General features: G+C 41.8%; 1 protein-coding gene and 1 long non-coding RNA gene across 3 annotated transcripts in view; one reads left to right on the top strand and one right to left on the bottom strand.

Annotated features, from left to right (window-relative positions):
• Positions 1-20,974, bottom strand: part of FAM107B (family with sequence similarity 107 member B) — a 194,834-nt gene that overhangs the window by 65,875 nt on the left and 107,985 nt on the right. The window contains exon 1 of one of the 2 annotated variants that reach the window (XM_019738294.2): positions 3,013-3,197. The exons of the other annotated variant lie outside the window; for it this stretch is intronic. The gene's annotated coding sequence lies outside the window, so the exon portion shown is untranslated. Of the gene's footprint in view, positions 1-3,012; positions 3,198-20,974 lie in introns of those variants that run through there. 2 annotated transcript variants of the gene reach the window in all.
• On the top strand, positions 3,199-6,594 carry LOC141569993 (uncharacterized). The gene is made up of 3 exons (XR_012493766.1): positions 3,199-3,707; positions 3,789-3,860; positions 5,195-6,594. It is a non-coding gene; the product is annotated as an uncharacterized LOC141569993 (long non-coding RNA).

Below are 20,974 nucleotides of genomic sequence, written 5' to 3' on the forward strand. Positions count from 1 at the left end.
CCCAATGCTGTGCACACAGATTACCCAGTGGCAAAGCGGCACTGCCAAAGCACCGTGTGCCCAAAGTGAGGTGCAGGGTGGGTGTGCCCACAGCCACTTTCTCAAGACTTTAAGAAGGGTGACCACTTTCCCCAAGATATCTGGGGACTTCTACAAGTGCCTGAAATCTAGATCTCATGTCACCAAACTTCCTGACCCACTTTCTCAAAAGGCTTGCACAGAGAATTCTGGAGGGAGGGGCAGACGGGATATTAATAATAACAATAAGCCGTACTACTAATCTACTGCATTCCCTCTTTTTTGGAGAAAAGTCTTCTACCCCTCAACCACTCCCAAAGAAAACCAGTAAATGTCTCTTCTATCTTTACTTGTGGTATTTTAAACAATGAAGACATCGGCGGGAAGAAGGCATCTTACTGCAGGTCAGGAATAGGACTTCTTACAGTGCTTCTCTCCAGCATAAACCAAGTCTACTTTTCAAACATCCCAGGAATGGCCTCTCCAGGCCAAGGGACAGGAGGCTGGCCATCACAAACAGCCATAGCAAGTCCATGACACTGGACCACTCACAAACTTTCTCTCCTCCCTGCAGGCAACATTACAGAAGACGAGTAAAGCCAGGGGGCTGACGCTCAGGCCCCACTAGACTGTGCTGCTTACACTGCCCAACGCCACAGGACGGGTGAAAAGTAAGACTTAGACATTCTGATATTTCCTAGTTGAGTCCCTTTTGACTTGCGTATGTAGAAAGGTACCATTGTTTCTGAAGGAATGCTGATCACTACAGCAGACTACATACTTCATACACTCATTCACAGGTCACATGGCTCTGCACAAGCACCCTAAGTGTACAGGCATGCAGATCAAGGAGCCCCAAGTTAGGAACAGGAACAAAGATTGCACCTGACAGTACATAATCACAACTTCCTTCCTTAAATTCTTCTCACTTCAAAAGGTATTGCATCATGCTAATCATCCATCTATTTCTACACAGTGGTCTCCAAGACCCCTTTTTATTTTGCATATTGGAGAAATGAAATGTCCAAAAACTTCACAAGTGGAAAATAAAAGTATGTAAAGACAAAAGCATTCAGTGGCTAAATCTGTGGTTGAACAATGTGTTGTTTTGGGGGTTTTGTCTTGTTTTTCCACTAAATACATATACTCAAAACTACTCATGACTCATAGGGAAATCCCTCTTATTTACCTTCTTGACGCAAAGTCTTTCAGAAGCAAGCATGGACCTAGCTATAAAACCACTGCTATTTCTTATTCTACAAAAAGACTTTGTTTCTAACACATACCGTATAGCCCATCAATCTCAGAATTTTACGTTTGAAATATTTTAAAGCAGGTAGATTGACTTTTATTTAAAAACAGTCAATCCCAAGCTATAGCTGAAATCTAAAGAACATAATCCATAAAACTTCACTGTCAGTCTAGTCTTCCAAATTAAGTGGAATATGCAGTTTTTCCTCTTTCTTCCCTCTCCCTTCTGTACAGGTGGTTATTTGCAAGAGTGTAAGAAAATATATTTCAAACAACTTGTTGGTCTTAATCCTGTATGGAAGTGGCAAACCACCTTTGCAGAACTATGGCTGTTGGACATATTTTAGTCTGACATGACTGGTAAAGATGAAGTATCAGTAACTCCCTCAAGTATCACACACACACACACACACACCACGGCTGCCAAGCCATAAATCAAGCAAAGATGCCTTGATCCCCAGGGCGTGTTTGAGTGGTAGGGTACATGAGTGACCTTTTCTTATTTTCTCAATTTTTTAGTAAATATATATAATTTTATACTTAAAAGTTTTAAGCTTGAAACTACTCGCACTAAGAAATCTTCTCTAGACAGGCACCCAATACTAGTATTTCAACTCAAAGCAACTTGGACAGTTAAAATCTCCAGTGCCATGGATCAGGAACATGGCCAGAGGAGAAAACTAACGTACCTGTTAGCAAGAAATCCACAAGTTTAAGGATGCAGGCCTCATCCTGTTTTTCTGTACTTCCCTTGACTATCACTCATTCTAATCAAATAACTTTGCTTTACTGGCACTGACTACAGTCTTGCCGAGGAAGGACGGGTATATGGTACCCTCCTGCAGAGTGAGATGTGCAATTTATCCTCTCAAGAGGATTCCTGTTCACATTTCAGAAGGGACTTAGCCTTCTCCTACATAGCTAAGCACGTTACAGCTTAGCTATCCGCATCCATGCCATCCCCGCGGGACCTAAAGATGCTTGGGGAGAACTGGGGAACCAAAATTTTAGGACATCTTCGGTGCAGATGCCACCCAAGACACTGGGTTCACTAGAGCACAGGAGTGAAGAAGTGTCAAAACGGAAAAGTTACTTACACACTGTTTGGTGATAGTTGTCACTGTCACCTTTAAAACAGCAGGGCAATCCCCCCCGTGGCCCCTCCTTTGTTTGCCCAGGCGGAGGCTCGGTCGGGCCCCGGAGCCCGCGTCCGGCTGCCCCGGATGCGCCCGGGCAGCTAGCGGTGAGTCGGGCGCCTAGGGCTCAGCATCTGGCTGGCGCGGCGCACCGGGTGGGCAGCGCATCCCGGCTCCAGGCAGGGTCTCTCCATTTTCCGGGCCGAGGAAGCAACAATAAGCCAAGCGGAGCGGCAGCCCGGGCTCCCCTCCCTCGCGATGTCCCCCGCCTCCCCAGCAACCCTCCCGCGGGGGGTCACCAAGAAGGGCGCCCGCCACGCCCCGGCCCTGCGCCCTCCCCGGGCACGACACGGGATGACCCGCGAGCCCTGCAAGCACACCGCCCTGCGCGTCGCCCTCTTGCGCCCACAGCAACCCCCGCCTCACAGTCCGCGCCGCTCTAACGGCCGGCAGCGGGGAGGAGAAGCCCGGTGGCCCGGCCAGCCCGGGAGTCCCTGGGGTCGGGGGTCGGGGCTGGGCTGGGGCCGCGCAGTGTCCCCGGCGGGCACGCAGCCTTCCCCGAGCGCCCAGTCTTTGTGTGCAAAGTAAGTGCGGGAGGCGAACCTACCTCCGCGCGCGCACAAAGGCGCGTGGCTCCCTCCCCGGCGCTCGCTCCAGGCGGCGGCGGCGGCGCCCAGCGGCCCGGCGGTTCAGGGCGGCCCGGAGGCGGCGCAGGCGGCGGCTCAGACGGAGGCTCAGACCGTAGCTGCTGCCTGTCGGACGCAGGGCGGCTCTTTCACACCCCGCGGCCCCGCGCGTCCGAATTAAGTGGTGGGGCGGGGCGGGGGGGCGGAGAGAATCTGCCGAGGCCCCGCCCCGGCCCCGCCCCGCCGCGCTGGCCTGGGGCTCCCAGCGGCCGCGTCCCGCGTGCACTGCGCCCAGCGATGCGGGTGCTCAGAGTCTGGGGATTAGTTCCGGGAGGTTTTCCTTCTATCTCTTTAGTTTGGTTGGCTTCTGAAACTCTCGAAAGAGGAGAGGAAATGGGGGGGGAAAAAAACGAAGTGTCACCAGATGAAAAATAGGAGAAATCAAAGGTGGCTGATGAGTGGCCTCCATCTCCACTCCAAGTCTGTGACGCTCAGAGATAAGTGTTCTATTGAAATCCTGCCAGTACGTCACAGAAGAAAACTCAAAAGGATCAGGGAGGAAAAGGAAACAGATTTGCTGTAATTGTACAAATTTCAAGCTGGAGCTTGGAGCTTGAAACCCAGTGACCTGGGAATTTACTCATATCCCCGCCCCGCCTCCCCTGCTCATCAAAGGGTAATTGGAGACTATAATTTGTGCGCAAGAAGGAAAGGGTTTGTTTAACCTCTTTTTGTCTCTGATTTTTTTTTTTTTCAGGTCTCTTCCAGCAAATTGCTTCTCTGCCCAACCCTCTGACTCTTAGATTACCATCTACCTGAATCACAGCAGGTACAAAAATGGAAACTACCTGTTTCAGGGTCACAAAAAAAGGACAGCAAGGTGATGGATTTTAGATTAAAAGCATTTTAATTTTTTTGGAAACAGATGAATAAGGGTTTATTTATTGGGAAGCTTTTCTGATTCAAACAGGTCACGAGCATACAGAAAAGTCTTATCATAGATTTCAATAAACAAATTCCTTATTCCAAAGATGCTCTAAAGCCACAGCCCTTTAAGGACCTGGCCATCCCTAGGTCCCTGAAGCCCACTGAGGGTGGAATCACCAGCCACAGGATTTAGAAAAAGAGAAGTTCCTTCTAAGCCCAAGAAACTGCCCTGTGTGAATTTCATCCCTGGCATTTCCCACCAGTCTTCCTTCTTTCCCCATCCTTACATTGTGTTGTTTCTATTCTTGACAATGGGTCCGCCAGTCACCAAACCAGAACCTGGGATCCAGCCTAGATTTTTCTCTCGCTCCTCATAAGGGTGTCAATTCCAAGTCCTGTGCTTTCCACAGGATGCCTAGATAGGCCCCATCCCTATCCTATTGGCACTGCCAGGGTTGACCTTTGGGGTTTGTCACCACACTGTGGTACTTCTCGCCCAGCTGTCCCCAGCCTCCAATCTCACACACTCTTCTCCTCCATTCGGCTTCCCTAGGGAACTTTCCAAGTGCAAATATGCTTGGGTTCTTCCTCTGCTTACACCCCTTTTGGGTGCTCAATTCCTTCTACATGATCAAGTCCAAGCTCCTTAGTACAGTATCCCAAAGGGCAGCAAACGCCTTGGTATCATCTTGACCACTTTCATGAGAACTTCTTACATCCACCAAACACCCAGGGCTTCACTCAGCCAGAGTGCTGTGTTTGCTAATGGCCCTGCTCTGTGAATATGAAGACGGCCTGGCATGCTCTTCCCCCACCCCCAAGAACTCCTCTCCTCTCTGAGACCCACGTTCCTCTGAGAAGCCTTCCCTCTCCTGCTCAAACTGCATGGACCTTTTCCACCTCTCCCTAGCATAGTCTTATCATTATTGCACTGTATCGAATGTGTGTCCTCCTGGAGCAGAGTTGGTATTTGGTATCTTCATATCCTTATTCTTAAGCATATGTTAGAAGTCTGGCATAGAAGAAGGGTTATGGACTGTATTGTGTCCCCCACAAATTCATATGTTGAAACCCTAACCCTCAGTGAGACTATTCAGAGATAGGGCCTTTCGAGAAGTATTTAAGGTTAAATGAGATCATAAGTTTGGGGACCTAATCCAGTAGGACTGGTGACCTTATAAGAAGAGGAAGAGACACCAGAGATATGTACCTGTCTCCCTCTCTTTCCCCTCACAGAGAAGAGGCCGTGTGAGGACCCAGCTAGCAAGCAGCCATCTGCAAGCTAGGAAGAGGTCTCCCCAGAAACCACCCCTGCCAGCGCATTGACCTTGGACTTCCAGCCTCCAGAACTGTGAGAACATAAATGTCTGTTGTTTAAGTCACTGTTGTGGCAGCCCGAGCAGACTAATACAAGAAGCACATGTTAGATGCTAGATTCTAAACTTGGAAAAGCACTAACCCATCAATGAACCTGTAATGTCATCCCAGAGCATCCTGGACAAACTTCTGTGATGCCAGGATGGTGGGCAGAGTGTCTGATGTGATAAGTGACCATACAGCCTTTTCCCTGTCCTCTGAGAGAAATACAAATGTGCAGCGTATTCCATAGTCTGAGATATAAATGCCCACAGGCTCTCAGCCATGGCCCTTCCCTTTTATCAGGAACCATAATTTCTTTTAAACCAAAAACACTAAGAGATCAAACATTACTTTGAACTTCTTGAGTCAAAGCTTTGTTAAGAGACAGGACGCCAACATTCATTTATTAAGTCCACTGTTTGGGGCTGAATGTTTCACATTCCTTGGGACTCTTAAGGGGATTTTAATCCATGTAGGATCAAGTATCCAATTTGGTTTGGGGGGGGCCCCTGGAGTCATTGTGGATAGACCCCAGAAATAAGAACTTTAAGATTATGGACTAGAGCAATGTTTAGGCTTGTATCCATACCATCTACCAACAGAGCCTGGAACATAGCAGGTGCATGACAGATGTTTCTCGAATGAATAAGCCTGGAATTTAGGGCACAGCTAGACTCCCCAGGGTTACACCAGGTAAATCCAAACTCTCATTTGAGCCTGATATTCTGTAGATTCCCCATTATAGCTGTGGACAGGACTCCAGGAACGGTCGGGTGAGCCAGTGGCCCAGGCACCCAGCTCTGTGTGGGTTTCTGCTCCTGGGCTGACACGGTTTATCAGATGCATGGAGCGGCCTTTGCTGACTTACTTTCTCCAAATACAAGCAAAGAAAATACTGCTCTGAATGATTTTTTAATCACTCAACCCATCATTGGTGGTAGATTCTCTAATCTCACATTACTGGAAAGCGTACATGATAATTTTCCATCCTATAATACGCCCCCACAAGGTCACTCATATACTCAGCTTTAACCTCATCCTTTAGCTTTGGCACCTGGGGGCCTTTTAAATTAATTCTGTGGAAAACTGAAGAAAGCAGAGGTGAATTTTTGGGAACATAAAGTGGAACAAAGCAAAGCAAACCAATTTGGAATAAGTTATGTTGTTCTGTTTCTCCTTCTTTGGTCATTTTCCCTATGCATAATCTTGAAATTCTTGTTTTATGCCCTAACCATCATCCTGAAGAGCTCCAACAAGATGAGAAAAGCTTAATAAAGCCCTAGAGATGGGAAATTGATTTTTATGTATATACTCTTTCATATCTTAAATTTCGCACTGTGTATATGGACATTTGCATAGATAAGAACCCATTCAAAAAGAAACAGTTTTCATTTTAAAATCATTTTTAAAGTCATGTTCTTTACTATCTGTATCAGTTACCTATTACTGCATAACAACAAATCACCTCAAATCAGAATGGCTTGATATAAGAACAAACGATTTGATCACAATGCTGTGGGTTGACGATTTGGATATGGCTCAGCTGGGGCAGCTCATTTCCACTCCACTTGGTCTTAGCTAGGTTCTGTTTTGTATTTGCAGTCAGTTGGGAGGTTGTCCAGGGACCAGCTTGTCCTGGGTGGCCTCAAAGTCCAGATGTTGACTGGAGCTGTCGTCTTGGTCGCCTCAGCTGCCCTTCACGCAGCTCTCGGCAGACTCACTGGGACTTTCTCACAGGGTATCTGGGCCCAAGGGAGTGAAAGAGGAAGCTATAAAGCCTCACGAGGTCCAGCCTCAAGGTCATCTGCCTGCATATTCTATCATTCAAATATATCAGAGAGTCAGCCCAAATCCAAGGTTTGGGGAAATGGACTCTCCCCGTCGCTGGTAGAAGAGGTAGTCATATTACAAAGGAACCTGAATACTAAGATTGGAACTGGCGTGGCCATCTTTGCAAATCATCTTTCCCTGAATCAGAGCTGTGCAACTACACGGTGGAGGGTAACCGTGACAGGTGATAACAGCCATCTCAAGGGACATCCTTCTGATTATATACAAGCCAAAAGCCCTTTGTGAGTGAACATAAAAGCCAGGACAGATTCAATAAATTGGTTCTAGCCTCATGTCCTGAATTGATGGAGTAAAGTAAATACTTGATTTCTGCTTATTTGTTTTTGGTTTCAAATAAGAATGAGAGGGAGCCAAAAAAAAAGAACCAAGGCTTTAGGACTCTGAAAAAGCTAAGGTTGACCAGGTTCTAAATCCATGTATTAGTTATTTATGGCTGCATAACAAATTAGCATAGACATAGCAGCTTCTGATAACACCCACATATAAGTTCATCCTGGCTTTAGTTCAGGCACTCCCCGACTGGGTACTCAAGGCTCCCAAATTGGAAATCAAGATCTTGGCAGGATTCATGGCTTATCTCATCTGGAGCTCAAGGTCCTGTTGGCTGAATGCAGTTCCTTGTCGTTGTAGGACCCAGGTCCCTGTTCCTTACTGGCTGCCCATGGGGAGCCACTCTCAGCTCCTAAAGGCTGCCCACACTCCTTACCATGTGGTCCGCTCTGCCAAGTCAGCAATGGCACATTAAATCCTGCTGCGTCCAGTCTCTGCCTCCTTCCATCTCCACCTCTAGACCCAGATTTACAGTGTTCATGTAACTAGGTCAGGCCTACCCAGAACATCTATCTTAAAGTCAACTGATTTGAGACCTTCCTTACATCTGGAAAATCCATTCACAGTAGTACCTAGATTATTGTATGATTTAATAACATGTACATGGAGGGCCAGAAATCATGGAGCCTATCGTAGAATTCACTGTCAGGAATATAGATAGATGGACGGATAGGCAGACAGAGAGACAGACGTTCCTTAGTATAAAACATATAATGTGAGGGCAGGCAGAAGATGGGAGACTTGGGGAAATATTACATACAAGCTCATCAGTTACGTAGATAAACCAGAAGAAGTCAGGTCTAAGAAGGAATTCTGATAAGGTAATAACCTAGCTCCCACACAGCTCAATGAGTAGTAGGTTTTCATTAAATCCTCATGACCTGAATACTGAAAAAATAGGGAAAGAAAGACAAAGTTAATATGGCACATTAATTTTATCACTTAAATAGCATAATATGAATATAATAGTATTTCCTTTATTTTGCTTAAGTAGTTTGTACTGTTGTTGCATAATATTAATGCAACGTTTTATATAACCCATGAAGATAATGCTTTTCCATGAAGAAATTTAAAGAACTCATTTGTGGAAAAGTTTTGTGACAAGATGTATGGCTTGCCAAAGAAATACAGCGTGTATGTACCTTTTATAATTAGTAGTACTTAGGATCAAAATGATATACCCGAATCAAAAAGAATGCTATAAGCAAGATTATGAGTTGTTACATTAAAATACCCTCTTTGCATGAACATTTGTGAGCAAAGGAATGGAATAATTTCATTAAATATGCTAATAGCACCCATAATAAAAATGAATATTCTCCCTTTTAATAGTTATACACTACGAAATGTTTCACAAACCCAACATCAGAGCTGGAGCTCATAAAGTAACTGAAGACCGCCATTTCCAGAGTTTAAAGTTTAGGAGTTTGAATTTCAAAATCTTTAATACATGTGTTGCCTAAAATGCTTAACTTAGTTTTTACAAAACACTTGCTCTTGGTTATTCATAATTTTAAAATCAAAGGGACTGTATAAGATGGTGATGCAAATCTGTAACTAAATATCACCTAAGAATCAAGAGAAACAGCTGTTAGTCACATAAACAACTACTGAATGATACAAAGACCTGAGTTTTACGTCTTTTTTCTTTGCATAAATCAAAAAGCAGAAAAAAGGATTTCCTGAGAGTCTTCCTGTACATTAAAACTAAATCTTAAAAAGCGGGAAGAAGGGGGAAAGCACACAAACCTTCATCCTGTCAAAAATATTAAGAGATCTTAATAGCAGATATTAATGAGTAAACAAACCATCTCTGCATTGAAGCATGATAAAGATAATTCCTATATGTTTCCTAATTTGAATAACATATAAAACAAATGACCAATTCACTGAGAACATTCCACATTTTGCTCCAACTTTTTTTTCTTCTTTCTGATATACATTCCAGATACACACATTTTTATGAGCAGGAAATAGCCCTTAAAAACGCTTATATTGGGAATAACTAGATGAATGCCATTTATGTACATGTATATTCACCTACCTTTTCAGCGATGCAATAAAACAAGTAATGGAGTAGGGAGTGAAGACTAGCCTAAGGCAGATGAGATCTCATACCTGGCTCTGCTAACAAGTAGCTTTGTGACTTTGGACAAGATATTTAACTCACTGTAAACTGTTTCCTCTGGATTTAATGGTTTAATGATTCTATAGCAAGATATAGATACAGATATGGATATGGATCTAGATATAGACCTAATCTATATAAAAATCACAGCACTCTAACATACATGTATGCATGCATATATACAAAGATATACATGTATGTATAATATATAAATCTATATAAAAATGATAGCACTAAAGGTGTTTCTGCTGCAGCCCAGGCTTGGCTGGAAAGTGGACGTGCTCTATCCACTTTGGGTTTACAAGTAAAGTCCAAACTGCAGCTCAAGTTAAATCTTGCCAGAGGAAGTTTGCTTATTAACTTGGCTTAGAGGACTTGTGTCACCCACACATCTGAAGTGCTAGTGATTACTGGGCTTTTCAACAGATAACCTTTTCTATTTGTTCCACTTAAATTTAACACGAATTCGAAGTTTACCTAATGTTAGCTTTAGCTGGATAGTATGAGTGTTAATAAAGATTTGCATTTTGTAAGGAAAAAGAGAGAAAGAATGAAGGAGAAAAGGCTAGAGAGTCCTTCTCAGCAGCTAAAGGCCATTCCGGGAGATGTTTTGTAATCCTCCCCATCCCCCCTCAGACAGCCACCCTCCTTGCTCAGAACAACCTGCCTTGTCCTGATTCCAGCTCACCCTGGTGACCCCCGCTTTGCAAATCAACAGCTGAGACACAGAGCAGGAAAGCGTACTTTGACACGCACCTGCTTTCCCCAGATCATTTCTATCTACAACAACTGCTTCAGCCATCTGCTGTCATCTATATCAGTGCATAAATGACGACTTAAAAGGGTAAAAGAAGACGAGAAATGTAAAACTACAATGGAAACTATCTTTTTCTTTAAAAGACAAATAAAATGGACAATCCTCTGTCCAAAATGATGATACAGACAAAGACACACAGAGAGAACTAGTAACAAAAATATTACAAGATGAAAATGAAGACATACTACAGATACTCAAAGGCTAAAAAGAGAACACGGGAACACTACGAACAATTTTATTTGAAAATGTAGATAAAACGGAAATATTTCTAGGAAAAGACAACTTGTTACAGCCGACTCAGGATGAAATAGGAAGCATGCAGAGTTCCATAAACTTCCAAAGAATTGGATCAGCAATTCAAATTTTCTCCTGGAAGAGAAGGAACCTAGTACTATGGAAATTAATTTGAAGAATGATTTGCTCCATGAAGAGGGTAAAGGGGGTCAAACACATGGTGATGCAGGGAGACTAGACTACGGTGGTGAGCACACAATGCAATGTACAGACGATGTATTAGAATCCTACACTTGAAACTTATATCATGTGATTAACCAACACCTCCCCTATCCATTTGATTTTTAAAAAGAATGACTTGCTAAAGGCAATTATTTGCTGGGCCAGAGATAGTCTTAGTCTTTTTGAGAGACGGTGATCTGCATGACTAATGAAAAGCAGAACTTCTCTTCTTCCTCTTAACTTCCCTACTTATGTATACGCTCCCTTTCAACAGGACCCCGTGACAATCTCAGTCCCACGACTTTGAGATAATCCCCCCACCGCTTTAAGATAATCTCCGTTTCCTGTCTCAGGCTCCAGACCCACTTAGGTCTCAAAACCAAGCCATCATGTTCTCTATCACTTCTCTCAGACCTACATTTTCCTCTCCATCTCTCTCAAATTCTGCCGGGACCACAGATACTTAGTCCTCATTGAATGGACAGCCGCACACACTGCTTTCCTTCCAACTGCCCCACGCTGTGTACACACTGTGGCCCACGCCACAGCACCAGCATGCCACACCCACCAGATTAATCCAATCCAAACTGCACAACGTGTATTATCACGTGTATTAATGCACTGATAATAAGTGTATTATTAGACTAAGAAAGACAAATAGCATATGATCACTTATATGGGGACAAAGTAAATGAACAAACAAAACAGAAACAGACTCATAGATACAGAGAACAAACTGATGGTTACCAGAGGTGAGGGAGGTTGGAGGGCAGGGTGAAAAAACTGAGGGGATTAAGAAGTAGAAACTGGCAGTTACAAAATAGTCACAGGGATATAAATTACAGCATAGGGAATATAGTCAACAATGTTGTGACAACTATGTATGGTGCCAGGTAGGTACTAGACTAATTGGGAGATCACCACATCAGTTATATAAATGTCTAACCACTATGCTGTACATTTGAAACTAATATAGAATAATATTAAATGTCAACTGTAACTAAAAAAAATATATATTTTTTTAAAAGAGGTTTCATGTATTCTCACCACACACACACACACACACACACACACACACACACACACAAACAGTAACTATGTCTGGAGATATTATGTTAATTAGCTTGGCTGTAGTAATCATCTTACTATGTATATCAAATCAAATCAGCATGTTATACACTTGTAATATAACCATTTTTATTTTTTTTTTAAGAAATGGGTTTCTTTCCCCCTAAACAGTTGTCCTAAGGAGCCAATGATAATGAATCCAACCAAGCTGAATATAGAGAGGCAGGGGAAATTTATAGAATGATGCATTTTCTCATGAATTTTAGTTGCTGATCAGAATTACTACTTTGAAAGAAGAACTTTACACATCTTCAGAAATAGTAGACTCAAAGATTTAGAAAGATCTGGGTCTTATCTATTACTATTTATGAATAATATCAAAATATATGTCTAGATAATTCTTTCCTAATTAGCTATTTTCTTTGTATGTTTAAGATAAAAATAGATAAGCCAAGTTATGAAGGACTCTGAATATTTCTTTCATGAATTTTTTTAATCTACTGTACTATTTGGGATAATAAATGTAATTCAATTTCTGATTTTTCCAGTCTCCTCAAAATACAAATGAATCCCAAAATAAAACCTTTAGTAATCTATAAAGTGACATGTTGATTTGGAATTAATATGTTCTTTTATCATCCTTATTTATTTTTGAGCAAGTTGTAACTCCTAATAATGGAGAAAAATCAAATTTTCCATGTTATAGAGAAGCCATCCAATAATATAGTAAAAAATGCCTTGGAGAACAGTGCCATGCCTTGTGTAAAATAAAGATTACTTGCTTTGCCAACCAAAGGGCCGAATAATATAGTGATTATGTCCACAGTCCAACTGATGTGAATTTGTGTCCTACATCCGCTGCTAAGCTGAGAAACTGGCTAATTTATTCACCTTCTCTAAGACTCATCAGTAAAATGGGAGTTTATTCATTTATTTATTTAACAAACATTTCTCAAGCACATTCTTTGTTTCAGGCACTGTTCTAGTCCCTGAGATTACAATGGTGACCAAAACAGGAAAAAAAATCCCTGCCATTATGGGATCTATATTTTAGAAGAGGGACTCAAACAGGAAAGGAAGCAAGGAAGAAGGAAGGGAGGGAGGAAAATAGAAAAGCTTATGGTATGTCAGATAATCTTCTTTGTTGCTACGCTATAGAAAAAATAATAAAGCTGGGAAGGGGAAAGGAAGTGGGGGTGGGAAAGTATAATTTTAAATTGGGTGGCAAGGGAAGTTTCCTCTGAGAAAGTGACATTGGAGCAAACGCCTGAAGGGCAAGAAAGAAGTCCTCACATGGGCTTTGGGAATAGAAGCTCTCTGGGCTGCTAGAAGAGCAAGTGCAAAGGTTTTGAGGCTGGCATGTGCGCAAGCACGTGCGCGCACACACACACAAAATACACACACATACACACACGCACAGCAAATTCAAGGCACAGCAGGAGGCCATAGGGAGAGCTTGAGCAGGAGAGGTGACAGATGATGGGTTCTGAGAGGTCATGGGAGAGGGTGGGATGGATCACGTAAGGCCCTGGAGGCTCCTGTAGGATACTCTGAGCTACGAAGCCACTGGAGGGGTTTGGGAAGAGGAGAGACCTAGTCTGCTGTACATTTTAAAGGGATCACCTGGCTGCTGTGTGAAAATAGGTGCTACAGGAACAAAGGTGGAAGCAGAAAGAACACCTCAGAAGGCTGTGGCATTGATTCTGGAGAGAGAAGGTGGTGCTTTGAGCCAGAGCGATAAGAAACATTCATATGATGGATATTTTGAAGGTAGAGCCAACAGGATTTGCAACTGGATTAGACGTGGAATGGGAGAGAAAAGAGAGTCAAAGGTGACTCCTAAGTTTTGGGCCTGAGGACCTGGAAGGATGGATTCCCCTTTTCCTTTGAAGGAGGAGGCTATGAGAGGCACCGCTTTTAGCGAGAACATCAGGAGTTCAGTTTTGGGTGTGTTGAGTCTGAGCTGTCCTTCACGATTCAAATGAAGATAATCAAGTAAGTGGTTGGCTAAGCGTTTAGAGCTAAGAGGAGAGGCCCTGGCTGGAGCTATAAATTTTGGAGTCACCAGTGGGTATATGATACCAAAAGCCAGAAGACTGTGTGTATCACCAATGAAGTGATTGAGGTCTGGGCCTGGGCCACCCCAACCCAGAATGGTCAGGAAGATGAGTGGAAACCAGCAAATGAGGCTGAGAAGCAATAGTCAGTGAGAAAGAATGAAAACCAAGAGTATGGATCCTAGAGGCCAAGTGAGGCTAGTGCTTCAAGGAGGAAAGAGTGGCTGACTGTCTCAAACATTGGTCCAGTAAGATGGGACTAAGAGTTGAATGTTGGATTTACTCACCTGAGCATCACTGGTGGAGCAGTAGGGATGGGAGCCTGGCTGCGGGGTGGGGGGTGGGGGACTCCAAGAAAGAATGGAAGGAAAGGAAGTGGATGCAGCTGGTATAGGCAACTTTTTCTAGGGCAGTAGATGAAGACTATAGGGCCAAGAAAGGTTCTGTTTAATTTGTTTGTTTGTCTGTTTGTTTGTTTTTAAATGGAAGAAATCAATGGTAAGTTGAGGTCTGTGTGTAATGCTTGTCATGCTCTTTGTATACTGATGTGAATGATCCGGTGCCAAGAAAATTAATGATTACTCTTCCTGGCCTTTTAAATATTAAACCCTGACCAGGCTAACGTGCACACTCTGCTCTAGCCAATTTTTCTCACTTGGGCACAAACATGCTTGCTCCCACCTCTGAATCCTGTCCATGCTGTTCCCTCTGGCAGGAATGCTATTCCTCCCCCTTTTCAGAGATCCAAACTCTACCCATATATTAAGTTTCAGCTCAAGTTCTACTTCTGCCTAGAGGCGTTCCCTAACTTTCGTAATCTAGATTAATTGCTTCCTTTTTTTATTCTTATAACACTTAGTATTTCTAAAATACTTATGAAGTATCTCAGTGTGCAAAGGGGTGAGCTAGATTTGGGAGGTGAATAAGTTAAATTAAAAGCACAGTATCTACACTCAAGAAGCTGACAGACTTATCTGTTGTGCGTTATCATTTTTGTACATATCTTGTTTTTCCCCTAATTACCTTGTAAAGCGTAAAGGCAGGCAAGAGTCAATGTTTTCTCCCTTCAGTGTTTAACACAATGAGAGAGCCATCAGTATGACAGAATTATTTAAAATATTACTTCCCACTTGTATGAAATAATTACCCACCAAGACCTTAGCTTAACAGTTTATTCCTTCAAACGTTTTTATAGGTTATGTTAAATCTTTCCAAAAGATGTTAGATATTTCCCTGCTGCATTATATAAAGCTCATTAGGGATGATATGTTTTTAAAAATGGTTCTGATCTCCTTGTGGAAGGCAGAACGGGGTATCTTTGTGGAGAATTTTGATAAAGCTGAACTTAGGATATATTGCATATTTGCTGGAATAACTGTTCTTAAGACTGAGTTTTATATGTAGGTAAAGAATCTGATTAGCAGTTCTATAAACCCCTTGGAAACTTGTGCTTCAAAAAAATAGCAAAGCAAATGAAAAAGACAAGGGGCATTGTCTTAACTGAGATTTCTATATTCTCAGTGCTCTCCCAATGACACAGAGTAAGCCCAGGGGACTACTAATGAGGTAGGAAATATGAATATGCATGAGCTGGAATCACACCAAGAAGCTGATAAAGGGTATTGTTCCTCGCCTAGAACTGCCTGGTATAAAAAAGTGGAAGGACCCAGTGAATGTATTATTGTCAAGATTGTGGCAGATTTTCTCCTAGGCTTATTGGAAAACTTTATTAAATAAGAACAGCAATGATGAAAGATACATTTGAATCCTTCATCATAATCAGTGAAGGAACATGGGGAAAGTAGGAAAAATAAAGTAAAACTAAGATGAGCAGGTGAGCGAAGGAGAGCAGGAGGAGAAAGGCTAGGAAGGGGAGAGGGAGCAATGAGAGAGAAGGAAAGAGAAGAAGGAAGATGGAAAAGAAGAACTGACTGGGGACAAGAGTGGGGTGGAAGGGGAAAAGAGGAAATAAAGAGGCTGGGAAGGAAAAGGAAATTAGCGGGGAGAAAGACACAGGGTATTTTAAGATTTGTTTTTTTTTGGTAAGGTCCTGCCCCGGTTTTCACTGCTAATTAAAGATTCAGGAAACAAACCTTCCTGTTGCATGTGTGTGATTCTTGTTATGCTCCTTAAGAGCGCTTGGTGTGTATTACGATACGAGTATCTGCAAGGAGAAGTGGGTTGTATGTGAAGGCTGGGGCCCTTTTCTTGGGCAAGATACATGGCTCTTACACTGGAAATAGGAAGTGAGAGAGAGCCTGGCCTTGCTCAAGGCATCAAGAATGCAGGAGACCCCATGAAAAACAAAGGTATCCATCAACATGATTTAACATAAAACTGTTCGTTCTGTCATTGAAAGCTCAACATATCATATTTTCACAACTGTTGGCTTTTTTGAATTGAGGAAACATGGAAGTAGCTGTCTATATTTGAGTTCAGACAAAAGTAGAACAATAAGCCCAAAGCCAAGACAGAGAGCAAGCCAAAACCAAGAGCAAGTTGTCCTGGTAGGGAAAGCAGAACACAGCCATGTCTGGGAGAAAGGACAGAAGTAGGTAACGCTCAGGTGGATGAAATAGCCTGACACACACTCAGGAGCTGAGGCTGAGGCCTGATTGCTGCTCATCGATTAGGTTTTCTAACTCTCAAGCTATCTTAAGGACTGCTCCCTGTAATTATCAGAGGACCATTGCCCCAAAGTACAGACCTTGACTCTTTAGAGACTTCCTTTCTTGATTTCTACCAGCCAGGGGAAGGTAAGCTGACATTTACTAATTTCAGTTAACCTTCATATATCTAACAATCTTTGTTAGAAACCTTAAGTTCTCAATTTGGATTAGCTTATACACAGGTGACCCTTGAACAAAATGGTTTGAACTTTGCAGGTCCATTTATATGTGTTGTTGTGTTGTTGTTTTTTCCAGTAAATACTTGTACTGTTTTCGATCCACTGTTGGGAGTCCTCGGGTGTGGAGGGCATTGTTCTATGCTATTTTATACAGGAAACGTGTGCATCGACAGGTTTTGGGATTCGTGGGGTGCGGGCCAGTCCTGGAACTAATCCCCTATGGACACCAAGGGACAACTAAATTATCGAGGAGTTAAAAGTTGTACAAGGATTGTCCACTGTGCAGGGGATAAGATCCCTAACCACTCATGTTCCAGGGTCAACTGCACAGACTACCAACAGTGAGATCTCAAAGAATCGGTGGTCCTATTTTGTTAAGTACTTTTGATTTTTAAATTGCAGTACATACGAATTTTTGTGAAAGTCACTTTTCTTGAGGTATCATTTATATACAGTAAAATTTACTCTTTGTAATGTATTGTCCTATGAATTCTGACAAGTGTACATGGTTGTGTAATCACCACCACAATTATGATCAAGAATATTTTCATCACCTGGAAAAGGTGCCTCCTGCCCCTTCGTGCTCAATACTCTCTTCCCACCTTTAGTCCCCGCCCCCCCATACTCCTTTGATTTTTGTCCCATAGTTTTGCCTTTTCCAGAATGTTGAATGAATGGCATTATATGGTTTGCATTCTTTTCTGTACAGCTTCTTTCACTTAACACAATGCTTTGAAATTCATCCACGTTCTTAGACGTATTAGTAGTTTTGTCCTTTTATTGCCAAGTGGTATTCCATTGTATGGATATACCAAATTTATTCATTTATAGTTAATGAATGTTTGAATTGTTTCCAGTGTGGGGGGACCATGAACAAAGCTGCTATAAACGTCTCATACAAGTCTTTGTGAGGACATAGGCTTTTATTTCTCCTGGGTAAATACCAAGGAGTGGGACTGTTGAGTTGTATAGTTTTATGAGTTTAATTGTGTCTCCCCAAAAAAGATATGTTGGACTTCTAATCTCCCAGTACCTCAGAACATGACCTTATTTGGAAACAAAGTCATTGCAGATGTAATTAGTTAAGGTCATACTGGAGTAGGGTGAGACCTTAATCTAATGTGATTGGCATCCATGTAAGAAGCGGGGAAGAGACACAGAAACAAAGAATACACAAGAAGATGGTCATGTGACACTGGAGGCAGAGTCTGGAGTGATGCATCTATAAGTCCAGGATTGTTCTCAGAAAGTGTGTGTCTATTTCTGGACTTTCTATTCATTTCCATGTATCTACATACCTATCCTTTCATCAGTACCACGCTGTATTATTTGTCTTGCTTGATAGTACGGTGGTCCCCCATCATCTACAGGGTATATGCTCCAAGACCCCCAGTGCATGCCTGAAACTGAGAATAGTACTGAACCCTACATATATTATGTGTTTTCCTATACATACATAACCTTTTCATTTAAAGGAGGTGCTTTACAGCTTCTCTTTGGCATATCCAAATTGCCAGCATCACCAGCTTGCACTTTGGGGCCATTGTTAAGTAAAATAAGGGTGACTTGAACACAAGCACTGAGATACCAGAACAGTCCATCTGAACCAAGACAGCTACTAAGTGACTAACAGGCAAGGAGCGTGGAAATGCTGGACGAAGGGATGATTCGCGTCCTGGGCCGGAGGGAGCAGGACAGCATGAGATTTCCTCATGCTACTCAGAATAGCTCGCAATTTACAACTTACGAATTGTTTATTTCTGGAATTTTCCATTTAATATTTTTGGACTTTTAATTTTCCATTTAATATTTTCCATTTAATAATTTTCCATTTAATATTTTGGACCATGAGTATCTGAAACTGCAGAAAATGAAACTTTAGTGGTGGCTACTGTAAGTGTTAAAATCAGTCACTGTGAATCATTCAGGTTTGTTTTTCAAAGTTATTTTGGTTATGCTAGGTCCTTTGCTTTCCAATATAGATCTTAGAATCAGTATGTCTTTTTTTTTCCCCAAAAAAACTTGCTGGGATTTTAATTGAGATTATATTAAATCTATAGATCAATTTGGAGAGAACTGGTATCTCGATATTTAGTCTTCTAGTCCATAAGCATGCCATATCTTTCCATTTATTCAAGTCTTTTTGGATTTCTCTCATCAAAATATTATACTTTTGGACATGCAAACCTTACAAATAGTTTGTTAATGTCATCCTTACATATTTCATGGTTTTGATGTTGTTGTAAAGGATACATTTTTTTAAATTTCAATTTCCAATTATTTATTACTAGTCTATAGAAATATAATTGATTTCCATATATTGACCTTGTAGCCTATGAATTTGATAAACTCTCATGCTACTTCTAGTAGTTTTTTTGAGAATCCTTTGGGATTTTTAATGTAGATAACCATGTCATTTGGAATAAAGACAGTTTTATTTCTTAGTTTCTCTTTTTTTAATTTGACATTCTTTTCAGGGGACTCCAGGAAAAGAGGCATGCCTACAGAACATGAGTAGAATGAGACTCAGCTCCATATTTCTGTGCTTACAAAGTCCACGTTAAACTTATGCTTATATTAAATGGATTCATTTTTAAATTTTTCTGTTAAACGTTGCCTGTGTCATTTGTGTTCTATGACTGACTCCTACTGCAGACTATTTGGTTCTAAGCTCGTTTAAGTGTTCAAACTATAATGTTCACTTTGAATGAAACATTTCCTCATGTGGGCCACTTTTTAAAACGTATACAAAATGGAACGTTTTGTGGCTAGACATAAGCCACAGGCCACAGGGCCAGGGGAAATTAAAGCAAGACATTTGATTAAAGAGTTAAGACCAAGGAATTAAAGAATGTAAAGGACAAAAAGGAAGCAAATGCTTAGCTTAGTTAGGCTGGAAATCTATTAAAGGAAACAGGATATATGGCCTTGAGAACTCCCCTAGATTCCCAGAGTAGAAGCATATGTCGATTTGAGGTTGGGGAAGAGAGGAAGAATAAACAAGATTTGAAACGGAAGGATTCAGATTCTTTGAGGTTTTCCCAGCCGATGTGGAGTGGCACCAGCCCTGTCCCACAACTTGCTCATTAGCGCTGGAAACAGAACACAGCACACAGAGCAAAAAGAAAGCGGAGGGAAAATTCTTCAGAGTGGAAAAGCCTACCAAAACAGCTCGCAGTTAGAGGATGTGTCAAGACAGTGCACACAAGCAATAAAATGCATTCGAGTTGCTCTGTGATCCCCAGCTAGTTTCTCTTTAAGCTCATTCTTTAACATCTTAAATGACAGAGAAAAGATCCCCTTCTACCAACAAAGTTTTTCCACTATCTTGCCATAAAATAATACACCTGTTTGTTAGTTTGTTTTATCTTGGTTATTCCATCAACACTTTAATGAAGCCTGTCTTTCAACATTCATTCACTGAGCACTGTACATCCACACTGGGGCCAGGCAGTGTTTTAGGACCTAAGAATATGGAAATTAAAAATGAGTTCACTGCCCTCAGCAAGCTTACAGCTCCGTGAAGGAGACAGACAGCTAAGCCAACAGTAATGACATCATAAAATACTGTGATGGACAAGTAGCTGGGAGCCAGCATGAGAAATTCGTAACAGACTGGAGAGGAGAGTCAGAGAAAGCTTCCTGGAGGAGACTGCACCTAAGAAGTAGGTTAAAGGATCTATGCTCCAGAATTCCTCTTATCAGCTATTGGTTCTGAGAGATGAGCAGTTAATTAGAGCAGTAAATTATACAAAAATAATGGATGCTTTAAACACTTAATTTAATGTAAATAAATTAAATATATTGGACATTTGTTCACCAGTTTAGTTGATGGCAAGTTTTTCTTTTAAGCATAAACTTTCTAATTGGAGTTCCCTTGTTTTTTTTCCTGCACAAATCACACTCATAATGTATTAATTGCACAATTTCCAGGTTATCCCTTTAAATGGGAGTCAGAACGTGGAGGGAATTGTAAAACAAGCTGAGTAGAGAATACTTCTTGACTTCTAGTACTTGTCTTATACATTTCTCATGCCCGCAACTAATTTGACAGCCTTTGTCTTAAGCCACCCATCTTCATTCTTATCCAAGCATTTGATCT

The sequence above is a fragment of the Rhinolophus sinicus genome, linkage group LG02, assembly GCF_036562045.2.
Source record: "Rhinolophus sinicus isolate RSC01 linkage group LG02, ASM3656204v1, whole genome shotgun sequence".
NCBI lineage: Eukaryota > Metazoa > Chordata > Mammalia > Chiroptera > Rhinolophidae > Rhinolophus > Rhinolophus sinicus.